Source organism: Protopterus annectens, chromosome 9.part0, assembly GCF_019279795.1.
Source record: "Protopterus annectens isolate FY-2018-M chromosome 9.part0, PAN1.0, whole genome shotgun sequence".
NCBI classification, from domain to species: domain Eukaryota; kingdom Metazoa; phylum Chordata; order Ceratodontiformes; family Protopteridae; genus Protopterus; species Protopterus annectens.
In genome coordinates, this window is record NC_056743.1 from 905,540,327 (window position 1) to 905,554,967 (window position 14,641).

Sequence of the window (14,641 nt, forward strand, 5' to 3'; positions counted from 1 at the left end):
CTTCCTCTGTCCAGGAGGGACATGAGTGCCACCCCAGGTCACCCATTCATTGATCTAGGTTGTGTCTGAAGAGGGTCAAAGAGGGGCTCTCTGTTTCACATGAATTGGAAGCTTGTTCCAGAGAAGTGGCAGTCTCTGGGAGAAGTATATTTCTCTTCAGTATGACCTGTTCATGTCAGAGACTAGGTTAAGTCCCCTGGAGTGAGCGACCCTCGCGCAGTTTGATTTAAGAATGTGTAGCATTTCCATCAGGGCCAGGTCAGAGACTGCCCTGTAAGCCAGCCACAGTTCACCCCTCAGCAACCTGCAGGAGGCAGAATACAATGACAAGTCTCTCAGTCTTTCCTTGTACTTGTTTTATGTACCTTGCAATTTCTTGGTGAAAAACCTTTGTAGTCTCTCCAGTTGCTGCAGTGGTCTGGTGAGGTACATGCAAAAAGGAGCACAGTACTCAGTTACTGGTCTGATAAGGGCCAAGTATAATGGAATTATAACATACTTAGATGTATATGTGATGCCTTTACTTTTAAGCTGTGCCATATAGAAGGATTTCCTTACTACTGCGAATATATAGTGGTCAAAAGTTCAGATTGCTATTAACCTGAGTACCCAGATCATGTACCACTGGGTCTACACTTGGGGGGACTGTCGATAATGTAATTAGCAGGGATGTCATCTTTCCCAAATGGAATAATAATGCAAATGTTTTTGCATTCAGCTTTAATCCGTGGCATTGGCATCAATAATTTGTATGCATTACCCCTGTTTGCACTATATTAACATCGTTGGTGGACTCAGTGACTGCTCCTAATTTGCAGTCTTCAGTGAACTTGGTCAAACACAGGCTGTCCAAGTTTGCCTGGACTTCTGAGAAATAAATTCTGAACAGTAAGGGGCCCAACACAGAACTCTGTGGTACGCCACTGGTAACTGGTCTTTTGCTATTGGTCAAGTCTCCCACTTTGACAGTATCTGTCCTGTCAGTGAGCCAGTCAGCTACCCATCTGGTACTGTAGGGATTAATTCCCAATTGGGAGAGTTTCTCTATAATACCTGTGTGGGGGATTATGTTAAATGCCTTGGCTAGGTCAAGATAGGTGATATGCACTGTCTTTCTCTTCTCTCTCATTCAGGGCCGCGGTGACTTTCTTGAAGAAGTCAACCATGTTTAACAGGCGTGATCTACCTTTAACGAAGCAGAATTGAGTTGGGTCCAGACTTTGGAGCTTACCTATGTCCTTTTTAATAAGGTCCATACATTCTTTCCATGGCCTTGTAATTGAGACTAATCAAGCTTATGGGCTTATAATTTCCAGGGTCAGTTGATGGTCCCCCTTTGTGCAGATGGATTATTGTTGCTGTCCTCCATTCTGCCGGAACACAGCCAGTCCCCCCAGGTTGTGGTTAAACAGGGATTCAAGTTGGTCTGCTAGGTCATGTTTTAAGTTGTTTAAAAGGCAACCTGGGATGTTGTCTAGTACCACTGATACTGTGTTTTTGGTCTTGGACAGCACAGAGATAACCTGCTCTCTTGAGATAATAGGCTGAGGAATGGTGGCAGGTATACTTTGGGGGATGACTGGAGGGGGGCGAAGTTTGCTTCAAATCTGTCAGCTAGCAGGTTTGCTATTACCTCCTGCTGAGTATGGGTGGTGCAATCCACAACCAGTTCAGCATGTAGCTAGGTATTCCTTTTTAGATTCTGAATGCAGTTAAAGAATGCCTTGTGATCATACTTAGCTGGGGAGGATATTTTTTGCTTTGTAATTAGCTTTGGAGGACTTGATAAGATCTCTCATTTGTTTGTTTAAGCTAGAGAGGGATTTCTTCCTCTGCTACGTCAGTTCCCTCTTGTTCTTTGACATTAGTTTCTTTCTCTTGTTGTATAGCCTGTTTATACTAGGGGCCCACCAGAGTGGCTTGTTTTTCCTGGCAAGACCTGGTTTTAATCTGGTCAAGTATAGCTGATTCTATACAACTGCTTACGTAGTTATACAGGCCATTGGTGTACACCTCTGCATAGAAGGCTGTGTTATCTGCATTTGAGGGGACCTTGAAAATTCTTTTAACTTCTTATACCATCACTTAAGCAGGAGGTAATTTGTCTTTGAAAAATTCTTAAGTGTTTTTGAGCTTGATGAGGTATCTGGTCTTATAATTACTTTGAATGAGACTGATTTATGGTCCAATCTTACCATGGAGGACATCACAGGGTTGGGGGGGGGTGCAATGCTCTCGTATTTTAGTGACTACTATATGTCCAGGACATTTGAGCCTCTTGTAGGTGTGCTGCCTAGCTGTTCACAGCATCTGCATTCACAAAGTCCAATAACCTCTGAGACAGCATGTTTGTCGCTGTGTATGTTTCCCAGTCAATAGTAGGATAATTAAAATCACCCATAAGTAAGGTGTTGGGCTGTATGGCAAGTGACTCCAGTAAGTCCAGGTATGTATTTCCTGTTTCATGGTGTGGGATCTATAGCTAGCTATGATGTGGTAGGGGGCTTTACCTACAGTTAACTGGACATGAGGTAGCTCAGGAGAGTAATATTGTTTGACCAGTCTCAAGGTGTACTTATCCTTAATGAAGATGGCTACACCTCCTTCCTTTGATTCTTTCACATTCAGTTTGTGGTCTGAACGTATAGAAGGCATTGCAGCCCTGCACAGCTGGGGTGCCTTCTGCACCTTTGAACCATTTCTTGGTGAATGCACAGATGTCAGCATCTTCCAAATTGAGGAGTGTTTCCAGGGAGTGCAGTTTCTTGTTTAGCCTCCTAGCATTAAGCAGCAGTACCTTAAATTTATCTACAGAGGATTTTGTTATGTTGGGAGGATGGTTATTTTGACATGGCCTAAAAAAGGCACAACAGGGGTGGCTACTGCCTTTGCCAGTATCTAAAAGCCTAGAGGAGATAAGTGCAGACCGTCTCTGGCAAAGCAGCATGGACTGTTGACCATGTCTTCCTAGGCTGACAGATACTGAAACCCCTTGGACTGACTCTAGAAGCTACACCAATTGCTAAAATCAATCATTTTTTGTTTGCATTGTGGCATCATCTTTGGAGAAGGTAGAATGATGCTTAAGGCTAGGCTTATACCCTTGTGACACAATCTGAGAGCTCACTCATGTCATAGGATTATAGGAGGCTACTAGGCTAATGACGGGGCCCTTACAAGCCTAGCCAAGTTTAACCTGTGTTCCCAAGAGTGTCTGGATCAAGCAGACACTAAAATAAGCACCTATAGCCCCTGTCCAAGAGGAACACAGGTGTAACCTCCCAGGAAGGGAGGATTTCCAGTTATCCATTCAATCATCCAAATTCTGCTTACATAGGGCCAACGAGGGACTTTGTTTAACATGAATAAGAAGCTTGTTCCAAAGGTGGGGCAACCTCTGTGAAACACATCTGTCTCTCCAGCAAGTTCTGTTGACGTCACATACCAGGCTAAGGTCCTTCGAGTGAGTGACCAGTGTGCCATTTGACTTGCAAATGTGCAGCATTTCTATTAAAGCTGGGTCACAGACTGCTCTATATACAAGACACAGGTCACTTCTGAGCAGTCTGTATGACACAGAGTAAAGTGACAATGATTTCAGTCTATCCGCATAAGACAGATCTTGAAGAACCTGAATTTTCTTTGTAAGGAACCTGTGTGGTCTCTCCAATTGTTGCAGGTGTTTGGAAAGGAACATACCAAAGAGAGCATTGTACTCTATTATTGGCCTGATGAGGGAAAAGTGCAGGGGGGTTATAACCTCTTTTTCTGGAAGCAATGTCCTTACTTATGAAATGAGCAATGTAAAATGCCTTTCTTACCACTGTGGAGACATGGTGATCGAAGTTAGGGTTGCTGTCAAACTGTGTGCCCAGATTTCTCACCACTGACTGTGTGCTTAGGGTATTGCTATTGATGTGGTAGTTTGCAGGAACATCAACCTTGCCGAAGGGCATGATGATGCATTTTTTTGCATTAAGTTTAAGACCATTTATTTATTTCGCATTTGTTGACTGGGAAGTCTGACTAGGACAAAGCCTATTTTCTGTGGAGGCCCAGGGAGAAAGGTTCCAAACGCATGTCTTGGGAATGTGGGAGGAAACTGGAGTACCCAGAGGAAACCCATTCAAACAGAGGGAGGACATGCAGACTCTGCACAGAAGCATCCCACCCGGGAATCGAACCGGAGAACTTCTTGCTGTGAGGCAACAATGTTAACCACTGCATCACCAACCATGACTTTGGCACAAGTCATTAGTCTGCGTAAGACCTTCTTGCAGGATGTTGACATTGCTAGGGGTTTCAATGATCACTCCCAGTTTGCAGTCATCAGCAAACTTTGTCAGCCACAGTCCTTTAGTTTTAGCCTGTACTTCAGAGAAGTAGATTCTGAACAGTACAGGTCCCGGAAAAGATCCCTGGGGAACACCACTGGTTACAGGTCTGCTAAGGAGGTGGAGTCCCCTATTTTGACCATATGACTTCTACCAGTGTGCCAGTTTGCAACCCACCTGACAATATATGGGTTCATACCCAGCTTTTTTTTAAACTTCTCTAAATATTTTGGGTTTCTAATACCATGACAGGAATGGACCCCATTCCTAAGTCAAAGTATGATTTAAGCTCATGAAATTAGTATTGTTTCAATCTTTGATGTCAGCCAGAAGTGCTCTTCACAGCACCTGCAATGTGCCCAGTAATGACTCCTTCTGCAATATGTATGGAGTCACATGTATTGGCAAATATTTAAATATGATTGTAGATTCTTTTTTTTATAAGACCCATTGCTCCTACTACTATTGGAACTGTCTGGACATCTTTCTTCCACATTGCTCTCGTTTCTGCCTGCAAATCCTGATATTTTATGACTTTTGTTTCTCTGCACGCAAGACAATGTAGTCACTGGGTGTGGCAATTTCTGTGATCAATGCTACTTTTGTCTTCTTTTGATAGACCACTTTATCTGGTTTTCTAGTATCTATCATTTGAACTGTTGGTAATGGTTGATCCCATGTGATGTAGACAATCATTTTTATGATGCTTTGTGGCTCATGTTTCCATTGTTTTTCAACCACTTCAGTACCATAATGTTTGCATAATCCCTACTGCAACAGTCTTGCCACATTATTATGCCTTTCAGTATACAGTCCTTCTGCCATTACTATGTCACAACCAGCAACGAGGTGTGCAACTGCTTCCAATTCTGTTTTACAAAACCTACATTTTGTAAACCTACATACACAAATCTGAGCTGCAACTCTCTGCCCTCGATTTTACACATCCTTCAACTAGCAATGCTGAAATCTTAATGTCTAACCTTTTAATTAATGCCAATAAATTCATCTATATTATCTGCTCTTACACCCCCCCAGGTAATAATATTAATACCGTTGAAAATATCCTCTGTTGGCTCTCCTCAAATTTCCTCCAAGAGACCATACTCCTTGGTGATCTCAATATTGGCTGGAATAGCTGCACTGCCGATAATCCTATTACCCTAATAAACCTTCATGGCTTTCATCAAACCATCTCATACCCTACAAGAACTCATAAACCCAGCAATAAACAAACCACTTTAGATTGGATACTAGTTAACAGTAACCCCTGATCTCATAAAACAGGTATACGTCCCGACGAGATCAGTGACCATTCTCTTACCTTTATAACAAAACTAAAAACTTCAATATCCAATCAAGTAAATGTCAGAACCATCCGAAATACAAAAAACTCTAAACCTACTTAACTTTTAAACTGAGCTCTTAGAGCATGCAATTGGACTCCCCTAAAACACTTACCACTTGAGGAAGCAGTTTCCTATTTTAACAATAAATTTCTACAAATTCTGGAGCATCATGCCCCTTCTCATACAATCAGAATTAAGAACAAATAAGATCCCTGGCTCACAAAAGACACCAGGCAAAAAATGCGACTTAGAAACAAAATCTGGGACAAATGGAGACATACAAAAAATTCTACTGATCACTTAAACTTTAGACATCTTACAAATGCCACTAAAAAGCCATTTTCCTCGACAAAAAATATTTCCAACAACTCCAACAAACCCAATATCAAAACCCACAAAAATTCTGGTCTGGAATAAATAAATTACTTCATCCTGGCAACTCAAACTCCTACCCCCCTCTAATTTGACCCAACAGTCTTCCACCCAAATTGCTGATACTTTCAACAAACTTTTCACTGAAACTGTCCATTCTCTATCTAATTCTTTACCAGCATTCTAATTCTTTACCAGTGTCCACCTCTAACCCACCTGTGTCATCTAATTCACTAACCCTATTACAACTACAACCCATTCCTACATCTCTCATACACACACTACTTCTGAAACTCAAACCTTGCACCCCTTCAGCTGATCTCCTCCCTGCTGAATATCTAAAATTGGCAGCTGGAGTTTTTGCCTTCCCCATTTCCATCTTAATTAATAGAACCATTACAGAATGCTCTATCCCAAACATCTGGAAAGTGTCTCATATCATCCCCCTCCACAAGGGTGGTAACTCAAGTGAACTTTCTAATTTCCATCCAAAAGCCCTTCTCTCACCTATAGCAAAAATTATGGAGAGATGTATTCATCGCCAACTTCTTAATCATGTCCTACAAAATCACCTTCGAGTTGACTGCCAACATGGTTTTAGACCTTATCATAGCACCACCACAGCTCTCCTATCCTTTACTGACTGTATAAATAAAAATCATAACAACAATCTCCTATCCTCTGCAATTTTTATTGACCTATCCAAGGCATTTGGCATGGTGAATCATGAACTATTGATAAACACACAATTCTCTCGCATTAGATACATACTCAATCAAATGGTTTCAATCTTACCTAGGAAACAGACAGCAAGCAGTCCTCTGGGACAATGAACTGTTATCTCTGCTCCCTATTACTCTCAGAGTCCCACAAGGTTCAATTTTGGGACCACTCCTCTTTACCATTTTCATTAATGATCTGAAAACCTCCCTTCCTTAAATTACTTGCATACAATACCCTGATGACTCAACTTTAATCTGTTCCTCCTCCTCTCCTTCCCAACTTCAAGCCGAAACCCAAAAAATATTTACCTTAGAAGAAAACTGGTTTCATCAACGCTGTCTTCTCCTCAACCATAAAAAAAACTAAATTACTACTGTTTACCCTTACTCATAAATCCCCCGCTATAAACTTCACAGTCATATCTAAAAATGGCACCACATTTTGAGGGTAATAATTGATCACAATCTTAATTTCGACACCCATATCAACCAACTATCAAATCAGTGAATAGAAAACTTGGTTCACTATATAGAATTAAACCTTTTCTCACTCCTTCAGCCAGGACTACTATTGCCCAAACTCACCTACTCTGTACTCTTCTCTATGCTTGCCCAATCTTTACAAACCTCTCCAAAAGCAATATCAATAATCTGGCCACAGCTTACAACAACATAGCCTGATTTGCCTCTGATACCCCATATCGTACCCATAACTGCAAAAACATAAAACTTCTAGGATGGCTTGAACTGCAAAGCCAGTTTCTTTTTCAGCAACTCAATCATTCACAAGATCCTGCATCATTCCTCAAATATTCCCATACTCAGAAACCTTATTTTCCGCTATCAAAATCTTGCTACCTTACGATCTGCCAACAGACTACCTGTCTCTACCCTAAAATCTAACAATAAATCTGGTAGCTCCCTATTTACTAATTCGATTGGTAACTCTTGGAATAAGCTACCAAGTGAACTTACATCCTCTTACTTTCACTCCACTTTTCAAAAAACAACTTAAAATCTTCCTAAAATCACAATGGCTATGTCCATGCTCAAATCCTGACTGACACTGGCACCTCTTGGTTTAACACTCAAGTCTATAATTTCTGAATTCCTCCTGGTGTTTCTCTCCGCAAACTCTTCCAAAAGTATTTTTCTTTAGCATAAGCAACATCTCCCTACCCTTGTTTGTCATGTCCTATGACCGTAGTAAAAAAAAATGTATACATGAGTGTGTTTACAGTTTTTAATTTGAGTATTACTAGTATAAAATTTCTCTTTAATTTGCTTATTATTTTTATTCAAAATTTCTTGTATTGTATTTGGAGCTTATCTCCCCGGGCCTCCACTGAAAATGGACATATATCCAGTCAGACTTTCCCAGTCAACAAATGTAAAATAAATAAATAAAATAAATTCTCTGTTTATCCCAAAGGTTCAATGGACTTTGTAAACCAGCATGTACGCAGCCCACTATCTTGGACCACCAATATTAACCTTTCATCTCTTGGCTTGGATTCACATCTCCTTAACCATTCCTGTGTTCGATCCTCATCAACATGAGGTTCTTCAAGAAAGTCTCTATACTTGCAACTATATTTATGCATTTTCAACATTTCTTGCCTTCTCATCTGGTCGTTCACCTTATATTCTTTCATTTTTTTGGTGCATTCAGTTGGTGCCTGACTTATCTACTTGTGGTTTGATTTCCATTCCTGCTTGACGCCAATATGCTTCGACTAGAATAAGGCAGGGAAGTCATCTTAGATTTATTCTCCTCATGTTGCAAAACTTTCTTTACATTTGGGTCTTATGAGGTCAGCAGATGTTTATGCAGTCCCATGACTGCAGATTTATACATGTAATCAATTTCAAGGAGGCCCATACTTCCTTTGGAATGGGGAATATATAATCTTGGTATGCAATGATTTTTATAAATCATTTGGTGAGCATGACGTATCCTCCTCCTTTACCTGTCCAGAGCAAATTGATTTATAGCTTGGATTTTGTTCCTAGATGTCAGTGATATTTTCAGGATTAATTTAAGTTTTCTAAAGTATTTCTTACTAAGTTTTATTCGCACTTGTTCATGTTTTATTGTTGACCCATCATCAATTCCCACATATTTATAAACTCCTCCTTGTTTAAGTTCTTTTATACCACATTCCTGTCCCAACAGTTTTAAATCATCGACGACGAGAAGTCTTCACACTTTGTTGTTTTCTAGGAGCCAAATTATAGCCATGGCCTAAGCTGTTAAGTAGCCAGCGTAATGAGTTAAGGGTAAGACAAAATAGCAGCTGTTTCATGGTCACTGTAATGAAGTCAATCAGTGTAGGATGCATCTTATACATTTTTAAGCACTCTTTTATGCATGAATGTGGGATACTATCATATGCTTTTTTGTAGTCAATCCATGCCATTCTTAGATTCTTCCCCTTTTTACAGTTCTCCACTATGACTTTAACAAAAACAAATGATCCTTTGTTCCATATGACTTTCTTTTATTGCCCTTTTGTTTTATTGCCATAATTGAGTTTTCTTCCAAATAACTATAAACTTTGTCGGCATCAATTCCAGTGTATAGTTTATATGTTTTGTTAGAAGGCAAGACATTGGTCTATAATTTTTTGGGTGGCTCGCAAGTTCACTCTTAAATAGGAGCACTGTTTTTCCTGTTGTTAGCCAGGTTGGTGTCTGTTCAGGGTGCACATATAAATAACTCTTACTCATGGTAAACTCTTCATGCAAGGATGTTAATACTTTTAACCAGATGTTACTTACTGCATCTAGGTCTGGGGTTTTCCATTTAGAGGCTTTTCTTAACTTTGTTTCAATCTCTCTGGCTGTTGCTTCGTCCCATTTCATATCCCGTACCTTTAAACTTCTTATTCTTTCTTTTACTTCCTCTATCCATTTAGCATGTTTGCTATGTTCCACAGGATCCTCATAAATACTTCTCCAAAATGTATGTAATTTCTTCTTTGTTTGGTGGTCTTTCAATTCCTTTTGCCTTGTTTCCCAATTTTCTATAGGACTTTCTGCGGTCATCAATAAATTGCTTATTTTGTACTCTTCCTTTATATTTATCTGTGTGTCTTCTAAGTTTTTCCACCTGTGTTGAGATTTTTAGTTTGCTATTTGCGATAGTGCATGACAAATCCTGATCTGTTCTAATATGGTGCATTGGTCTTATCATGTCTATCTTTCTAAGTGTTTTTTTGATCTGTTCCCTCTTCTATACTCTAACAGTGAGACTTCTTAACTGCTTTATCATTTTCTCTGTTCGACACTTCCATGATGGTACTCGATTTCTCCCCTTCCCTTCCCTCACAGCTCTGTGTATTTGTGGTAAAACTTTTATTATCAGTTATTAATTTAGATGCACAGTAATATACCCCGTTTACTTCTGTTACTTCACATGGATATCTATGGACAGTCATAATTACTGTGTTCATTTGTTTTACCAAACGTCTGACTTTTTGGGGTGTACTGACATTCTGCAGTGTATTTCTTTCATTGATTTTAATATATATATCTCTATTAAATCAAGCAACTTCTCTCAACTCATTTTCTTCTAAACTGAGAGCACATTTTTTGTTTTCCATTTCCTGCAGGCATTCTGTGGAAAGTTCTACATCATCTTCCTGTGGGCACATTCTCTTCAATTTCATCCTGTGCCATCCTTTGCTCTGTCACCTATCAGTCCTCAACATTGACAGTGTCAGAGTTTCTAGTTTCCTGTCCAACTTCAAGTGAATGCCTATACTGGTTTCCTGTGGAAGGCTCCAAAATATCTTCATATGGAACCTGACCAACTGCTTCCTGTTCCACTGGTTTCCCCTTAATTTGTAGGTCCACTGCTCTATCCTGTTGTGGTGCTTTCTGAATTAGATTTTCTACACTGAATCCTTCACTTTGCAAGAACTCCATAAAAAGAAGTTATGTACTCACCATAACGTTCCATGTGAGTTGTTTATCACGCCTTTATTCTCAGTGATGGGTTCGGAGCCGATCCTCGGCTCCGACACGGCCTATAGCAAAGTTCAAGGTTTGCCAGTAGCTCGAGACCAAGCCCCTTATCCCATGATGCACTGCTGGAATTACCTCTGATCTTGTTTGCTGCGTGTATATATACCCCTGTAAGGGGAGCACTCCCCAAGAAGGAAGAAGAAGAATTGAACAACCAGGATGATACTAGCCTCTAGGTCAACTGTCAGTCAGGAGGGGGATGGAGGGATGGATGTGAGAATAAAGGCAAGATAAACAACTCACATGGAATGTTATGGTGAGTACATAACTTCTTTATGTGAAGTTGTTAAATCTCACCGTTTATTCTCACTGATGGGTAGCGTCCCTAGCACCCGCAATCCTGGGTGGCTCACAGGAGTACATTTTTCAGGACTGTGGAACCAAAAGAAGACATGTCCCTGGAAGCCTTATCTACTTTGTAATGAGTGATAATGGTATGAGGCTTAGACCAAGTGGCTGCAGCACAAATGTTGTCAAGGGGCAATTTAGCTTGAAAAGCAGAAGACGTAGAAACGGCTCTGGTTGAATGAGCCTTTGCTTTGTGTGGCAAAGGTATGTTAGCATTTGCATGAACAAATGAGATACAATCCGATAACCATTTTGAAAGGGTTGTCTTAGCCACTGGTCTACCTTTTCTGGCCTCAAAAAAGGATACGAAGAGTTGATCTGATTTTCTAATATCCTTAGTTCTATCAAGATAAAATCTGAGCTGTCTATGTACATCAAGTTTGTGCAGCATGTATTCCAATTTGTTGGAATGGTTGAGAAAAAAGACTGGCAACTGAATGACCTGACTGATATTTGACTCGGAACAGACTTTAGGCAAAAAGGAGGGGTTTGTTCTGAGAGATACTCTATCAGCATGGAAAATCATGTAAGGAGGTCTGATAGATGATGCTTGAAGTTCTGACACTCTGCGGGCAGAAGTAATGGCCACTAGAAAAATAGTTTTCCAGGACAAAAATTTGAGATCACAAGATGATGCTGATTCGAAGGGGGGAAGAATTATCTGAGACAGCATAAAATTCAAATTCCAGGGAGAATAATGGATTTTGACAGGAGGTCTCACGTGAAAAACACCTTTAAGAAAAACCTTTGATAACCTGTGGGCCATAACATTTAACCCATCAAATCCAAGGTGAAAATTTCATATGGCGGCTAACTGAACCCGAAATGTGGTAGCTACTGCTCCTTCCTTAAAAATCATTGTCAAAAAGTCTAAAATGGACAACAGAGGAGCTCGGAAAGGGTAAATTTTTTGTATACTGGCCCAAACTGAGAACCTTTTCCACTTACTGCAATATAGTTTTCTGGTGGATGGCTTATGAGAAGACAATAGAATTTGTCTTGTGTCATCTGAGAGTGAATGAAGCCTGGCTATTTGGGGAAGTGGATCAGCCAAACAATCAGCTTTAGAGACCGCAATGAAGGATGGAGATCCCCTGACGAGTGTGTCAGGAGGTCTGGAACTGGGTCCAGGATTCATGGATCCTCCAGCAGATGATGAAGGAAAGGGAACCAAATCTGTCGAGGCCAGTGGGGGGCTATGAGGATAACAGTCCTTCCCGGCGATGTTGCTTTCTGTAAAAACCTGGGTATCAATGGAATAGGTGGGAATGCATATAGGAGACCCGGAGGCCAATCGTGTATGAGTCCGTCTCTTGGGGGATGTCCCAGAGGTGGTATCAGGGCAAAGTAGCTTCTGCATTTGGTATTGATGTGACTGGCAAAGAGGTTGCAGCAAGGTTGGCCCCATTTGCAGAAAATCAAGTCCGCAACTTGTTCGTTGAGAGACCACTCGTGAGGCAACAGGATCGCCCTGCTCAGCTTGTCCGCTATCACGTTGGATTTCCCCAGGATGTGCATTTCTAATAGAAAACGCTGGGATGACAGCCCATTGCCATACCCTGAGGGCTTCTCGACAAAGGGGGTAAGACTTGGTTCCGCCCTGTTTGTTCAAGTACCAGACCACTGACATGTTGTCTATCTGAATTGCAATTGTCCCTAGAGGAAGAGAGTCCTGGAAGCACTGCAACGCCAGAAGTACTGCTCTCAACTCCAGAACATTGATATGCAGATGTGACTCTTGATCTGTCCATGTGCCTTTAGCAGTCATTCTCTTTAAATGCCCCCCCACCCTATCAGGGAAGTGTCCGTAGTCACAGTGGCTACGGGGGGGCACAACAGGTCTTCCTATTGTGACATGAAGAGACGTCAACCACCACTGAAGATCTCTCATGCAAGAATTTGTGATGAGAATAATATGGTTCATTGGTAACTTCTGGTAAGACCATTGAGCGAATAGGAGCCATTGTATAATTTGCATATGCATCCTTGCGAGTGGAATGGCTAGAACTGCTGCCGCCATCAAACCTAGTACCTTCAAGACCTCTGCGGCTGTAGCTTTGTTCTTTGACACCAATGAGTTGATGTGTTGGTGAAGAAGTGAGACCCTTTCGATTGGAAGACGTAGAGTGGTGGTTGAGGTATCTAACTCTGCTCCTATAAAGATGGTATGTTGCGATGGCAACAAGGCAGACTTTTTGAAGTTGACTGTAATACCCAAGTGGTGGCAGAGTGTCAGACTAGATTGTGTTGCCTGAATCAATTCATGCCTGGTGGTAGCGGTGAGGAGCCAATCGTCTAGATATGGAAACACCTGGAATCCTAGACGCCTCAGGTGAGCCATGACCACTGCCATGCATTTGGTGAACACTCTGGAGGCTGTAGTGAGACCAAAGGGAAGGGCTCAAAACTGGTAGTGATTGGCTCCCAGCCGGAAATGCAGGTGATCTCTGGAGCATATGTCCATCTTTATATGGTAGTACGCGTCCTTGAGATAGATGGAGTACTTCCAATCGCCTTTCCCTAGAAAGGGAAGAATGGCCTGAAGCATGACCATTTGGAACTTCTCTTTTTTTACAAATTGGTTGAGTCTGCTGAGGTCTAAGATAGGTCTCCAGTCCTCTGTTTTCTTTGGAACCAAAAAGAATCTTGAGTAAGTCCCGAATCCAACTTGGTCTGCTTGGACTGCCTGGATGACTTTTTTTTTTTTTCTAGCAACCTGCGGACCTCTATGGTTGCTTGTTCCCTGAGACTGGGTGGAACATACGGGATTCTGTTTACAGGAGTGGGAGGGGAAGAGAACGGTATGAAATACCCTCTGGAAATGATGCTTTGTACCCAGGTATCGAATGATATGTTTAGCCAGGCTTCTGGCTACAAAGATAAGTGACCCCCGACTGCCTCCAGAGTCGGACAACTGGGTCTCCTTTCAGGAGCGCTGGTAGGGCTGACCAGAGAAATGGCCTCTGTCACCCTGCTGTTGCGAAACCCCCCCCCTGCCGTGTGGGCGGTGTCTTCCATTATAACTCTCTCCTCTGCCTCTAGAGGAGGTTTCTCCACGTGTGTCCTGAAAGACTCCCTATGCTTTTCAGATCCACATTTTTCTGCCCTTAGGACCCTTGGGATAGGGCCGAGTAGGGGTAGAAAAATGGACTCCAACAGCAGATAGAGTCTTGCCTTCCTGCTCACACCTGGTTTGAGTTTCCTTCACTTTGGGCCCAAACAGGGAAGAGCCATCAAATGGGGTGTTAATAAAGGAAGACTTGAAAGGCTCCGCAAAGGAACAGAGATGCATCCAGGCTTGTCTACGCAGAGCAATGCCTGAACTAGCGGCTCTACTCGAACCATCCGCTGCATTAAATATGAGGCACATGGACGAGTTCACAATCGAGTTTAGGGTAGCGAGCTGTGTGTTAACTTTGTCGGCAACCCCTGCAGCTACCGTACCCTGGAGAGCATCTCCTAGCTCTTTCTGGAGATCTCTTTGTAG

At 41.7% G+C, this 14,641-nt stretch overlaps 1 protein-coding gene across 1 annotated transcript in view; it reads right to left on the reverse strand.

Annotated features, from left to right (window-relative positions):
- The window catches only part of BAZ2A (bromodomain adjacent to zinc finger domain 2A), a 3,667,728-nt gene that overhangs the window by 2,663,606 nt on the left and 989,481 nt on the right, over positions 1–14,641 (reverse strand). The gene's annotated exons all lie outside the window — the stretch shown is intronic.